Genomic DNA, 5,202 nt, shown 5'->3' with positions numbered 1-5,202 from the left:
CTGATCCAATTTCTTCACGTTGAGGTTAGACCTCGATCGCTTAGAGACTGCTGGTGGAGGCCCACCAGCGATAGATGATGTACCACGCTTCATTGCGGGTCATCCGCCCTGATGCCACCTACTCCGACCAAGGGCCCTCCCCACGGGCGCCACCCAGCCACAGCAAAGGCCACCTGGCAGGATGGCCATTGCCGGGAGTCCTGATGCCCCAGGGAGATGGGCATCTACTCCTTGGCATACGTGGGGAGTGAACGGCGCAGGCATCAGTAGAGCGATCCCTGTGTTGTCAGGGGGCTACAACCAAGAGGGTACATGGCGACCCCACCACAACGGACTGGCTACCGTGCTGGATCTTAGGTGCAAAAATGGCCAAGGTCGTCGTAACAGTTAAAAGAAACACTGCAGAGTGCAGCGTGGTAATCGCCCAAGAGATCGAAAACGAGCGGGACACCATTGCAACGACGAGAAAGACGGCGATAGGTCTAATTGCACGAAGGATACAGTGCACCATGTAAGGTGCCCTTCCCCAATTGGCTCGCTCTTCGGAATAATTTAGATAGATGGAGGTCAAACCCGAGAGGGGACCATCACATAAGGCCGAAACGTTTGAGACTCCTTTTAGTCGCCTCTTACGACAGGCAGGAATACCACGGGCCTATTCTAACCCCCGAACCCGCAGGGGGGGAACACTGGTGCAACCTGCGCCATTTTCCAATCTGTAGGTACAGATCTATCGGTGAGCGAGCGGTTGTATATGATTGCTAAGTAGAGAGCTATTGTATCAGCGTAGTCTGAAAGGAACCTAATCGGTATACAATCTGGACCTGAAGACTTGCCCGTATCAAGCGATTTGAGTTGCTTCGCAACCCCTAAGGTATCTACTTCTTAGAAACTCATGCTAGCAGGTATTCGTGTTTCAAATTCTGGAATACTCCATTCGTCTCCTCCGTTTCAAAAAGCTGCTCAGTGATTTATATCACCTGTGTTCACTAAAACTACCCACTACTTTCTTCTTTCCTCATTCCGAAAATATACGAGCATACAAACTCCACATTCTCCCAAGTAGAATACGAGAAAGCAGCACAAAATGGTGGCAGAATGAATAACAGCTCGCCAAATACATATGGCACAACTGAATATCGCGGTTGCTTCAAAACCGTACCGAATTCACCACAAAATTCATTCTTGTTTGTACACATGTTGAAGCTAGCAGATGTAACACCTGTGCAAAAAGGTGTGTGAATTAAGTTCCAACATATACACACAGAACAACAACGTTTGTATCTCTGATTGTTTCCGTTAGTCTCCAAAAGAATATTCAAATCTCGGAAAGCTATACGACGCGCATGCGAGAGAGAGAGTACAATTTTCATGTCAGTTACACAGTCTTTTGACGACAAGGATATTCTCAAACCAGGTATGCATTAAGAGAGGCTGTAAACAGAGATAGAAACCCCGAATAATTAAAACTCAGTTCATATCATTTTAACTACTGACTCACGTCTGGTAACAAATGGATTATTGACAGAGATCAGGTCATCAGCTGCCTGCAGAGACATTTGAAAAATGCACCCAGTGAAATTTGTACCCAATATGTCTCTCAACTACTTGCTCACTATTTCACAGCCTACCTGCTACAAGAGTGCTACTCCATCCCCAACTTTCGTCCTCAGTGGGGTGCTTTGTGGCCATGTTCGAGACGCGTCGACGCCTCAATGCAAATGAACAACAGCGTAAACAAAATCCTAACGCCGGGGGAAGTAAAAGAGCGCCCCACTGGTTGACATAATAAATGTAAGTGAATTCACAGGGGAAGAAACTGCTTAGGTCATCGATCCCTAGACATATACGCTACTTAAACTGACTTTAACCTGTGCTAAGAACAACAAACACACACCCATGCCCGAGGGAAGATTCGACCTTCCGGCGGGAGGGGCCGCGCATTCCGTGACATGAGGCCTCCAACCAAGCGGCCACTCCGTGCAGCTAACCCTGTATAATATTCCCTCTTACATGCGTATATGGCACTGGCTCTAGTGCTTTAAAATTTTATCTTACTATTCCTTCTTATATGACGAGTATCGACATCTACATCTATATGACTACACTGCACTTCACACTTAAGTGCCGAGCAGAGTGTTCATCAAACCACTTTCGTACTGTTTCTCTGTCGTTCTGATGTCGAACAGTGTAGGGTAGAGAAAAACACCAAAGACTTTCTGTGTCAGTTCAGATTTCCCTTATACTATTACAATGATCATTTCTCATTATTTCGGTTAACACCAACTAACGGCTTACATAACTGGAGGACAAAGTTGGAGACTGAAAGTTTGTGAAAGGTCTCACCGCAATGAGGGCTGCCTTTCGTTCAATGATTGCCACCCCTGCACGTGTATCATATCAATGACACTCTGTCCCCTGTTTCACGAACACAAAACCAACTGCCACTATTTGAACTTTGTTAATGTCCTCTCTTAATCATATCTGGTAAGTATCCCACAATGCACAACAAGATTCTAGCAGAGGATGGACAGGCATACCGTAGAGTGCCTCTTCAACAGATTTGTTGCATCTTCTAAGTGTTTCGCTAATTAATTGCAATCTTAGATTTCCCTTTAGCCGGTCGGAGTGGCCGTGCGGTTCTAGTCGCTGCAATCTGGAACCGAGCGACCGCTACGGTCGCAGGTTCGAATCCTGCCTCGGGAATGGATGTGTGCGATGTCCTTAGGTTAGTTAGGTTTAATTAGTTCTAAGTTCTAGGCGACTGATGACCTCAGAGGTTAAGTCGCATAGTGCTCAGAGCCATTTCCCTTCCCCACAGTGTCATCTGTTGGATGGTTCTAATTTAAGTTGTTCGTAACTTTTGTCCTTAGATAATTTGTGAAATTGGCAAAATTTAGATTTGTGTGATTCATTGTGTAGCTCAAACTTAACAGATTCTCTTTAGTATTCATGTGGACGATCTCACACTTTTCGTTTTTTAGGGCCATTTGTCACTTATCACACTGTATGGATCTTTTGTGTAAATGACTTAGCAAATGGTTTTGGTATTCTGATTTTACTAAACAGAAAACAAGCTAAGATGACTGCTGAGATTGTCTCATAAATATTGAATCTGTGCTGAGCTGCTGGTGTGGAACTCTCTCACAGTATGAAATACAAACCAGTCTCATTGGCACACTCTGACATTGTTCAATTCTGTTTGTATACCATTTACTTCTTCAGTTTGTGGGAGACATCGTTCCTGCCCTCCCCTCCCAAATTGGGGAACTGGTGGGAAAAAGGATGGAGAGGAAGGTGCTGACTTAATTTTTGGTAGGTAATATAGCCACACCATCTGCACCACCCTATCAAATTAATTCTTTCACAGTTTACAAGAGTCAAACAAATCACTTAAAACACTCATCGTCACATTACAATGTTTCATCTTCGTAATAAAACGTATTTTTAATGTTTGAGGTACACATATACATTATGCAAATCAAGTAATTAAATTTAAGCCTAAAATAGAACACAGAGCTAAACATATCCACTGATGTTTGGGAACACAAGGAACACCCTCCATGGACTGCCAGACACTCTTCTCCACCAGAAAGCTTCCACCTTACACTAAACACATGTGGCGAAAAGTACTTCTGATGGCAGACTCTCGCGATCAGGGAGCGCGCATCGTCTGCCGACTGCATCAGTGCCAGGAGCCGTGGCTGTGCTGGCCGAGAGAAGGCTCGAGACCTGCAGGTGTGTTGGCCGTGCCGGCAGCTGCCTCTCTGCCCATCTCCCGGTGTCCACACGCCAACCGTCCACAACAGTCAATGGACTGAGGGACTATCAGTGTAACTGCTCACCTCTCAACCAACCAAATTACATTGGAGGAATAATTGTCCAACTCAAACAACACTATGTTCTAAAGATTTCGGATTTTCAGCAGAGAAGAAGGTCCATTTTATATGCTCATATTTTGGCGAAACGATTGAAAGAAGAATCAAACAGGCAGTTGCAGTGAACAGAAGTGAGCTAAATCACGCAGGAGCCCTATGAAACTGTCAAAGTCTTATTATCCAAATGAAGTAAGCAACTTTTGTTTCCCAGTAGCATATTAGAGAAGTTTCTGCATGCGTGTAGTTGTGAGAAGTGAAATTTGGCTTGTAAACTGATTGTGTGCAATTTTTATTGCACAAATTATCATACTGATTCTACCTAAATTTGCATGTAACAATCAAAGAATTCACACAACATAAATATCTGATCCTGTCGATGCTCAAGCAGCATAACGGCTTGCTTGCAATTTTGACATTCAGAGAGCGCTTCGAGGGATGCCGCTGGACTTGTCCCACAGATGTGGGCAGGAGCCGATTAACTTAAGAACCTCTCTTTGTACCTGCCAGTCGCAGAAGAAAACGGAGCATTGATGCGATTTCACATCGTTTAATTATCGTTTGTTGTTGTCAAAATCTTGTACAAAAACATAGCATCGGTTATACATCATCTATGTATTCTCTCATCAGGTAGGAGAAACTCTCCTTATCAGCCTGATATCTGCTACGTTCTGTATTACAGCTCTGGAATATTACACTAATTTTTTGCTCACGACAGAGTGCTATGAGCATGCTCCATCTCTGTCACAGGATGCCTTCTCACTGGCGAACTCTCTTCAGGTATCCAAACGCCTCACTACCTAGGAAATCTATTGCTGTTGTCGTTGTGGTCTTCAGTCCTGAAACTGGTCTGATGCAGCTCTCCATGCTACTGTATCCTGTGCAAGCTTCTTCATCTCCCAGTACCTACTGCAGCCTACATCCTTGTGAATCTGATTAATGTATTCATCTCTTGGTCTCCCTCTACGATTTTTACCCTTCACGCTGCCCTCCAGTACTAAATTGGTGATCCCTTGATGCCTCAGAACATGTCCTATCAACCGATCCTTTCTTCTAGTCAACTTGTGCCACAAACTCTTCTTCTCCCCAATTCTATTCAATACCTCCTCATCAGTTATGTGATCTACCCATCTAATCTTCAGCATTCTTCTGTAGCGCCAAATTTCGAAAGCTTATATTCTCATCTTGTCCAAACTAGTTATCGTCCGTGTATCACTTCCATACATGGCTACGCTCCATAGAAATTCTTTCAGAAACGACTTCCTGACACTTAAATCTATACTCGATGTTAACAAATTTCTCTTCTTCAGAAACGCTTTCCCTGCCA

The 5,202-nt window shown here is 44.3% G+C and overlaps 1 non-coding gene across 1 annotated transcript; it reads left to right on the top strand.

Annotated features, from left to right (window-relative positions):
• The first annotated feature begins 4,479 nt into the window (after nucleotides 1–4,479).
• LOC124712787 lies at nucleotides 4,480–4,669 on the top strand. The gene has a single exon (XR_007005608.1). It is a non-coding gene; the product is annotated as a U2 spliceosomal RNA (small nuclear RNA).
• Nucleotides 4,670–5,202: the final 533 nt, after the last annotated feature.

The sequence above is a fragment of the Schistocerca piceifrons genome, chromosome 8 (genome assembly GCF_021461385.2).
Source record: "Schistocerca piceifrons isolate TAMUIC-IGC-003096 chromosome 8, iqSchPice1.1, whole genome shotgun sequence".
In the NCBI taxonomy this organism is placed as follows: domain Eukaryota; kingdom Metazoa; phylum Arthropoda; class Insecta; order Orthoptera; family Acrididae; genus Schistocerca; species Schistocerca piceifrons.
Note: the sequence above shows the minus strand (reverse complement) of the source record. Positions and strands in the feature narration are given on the sequence as shown.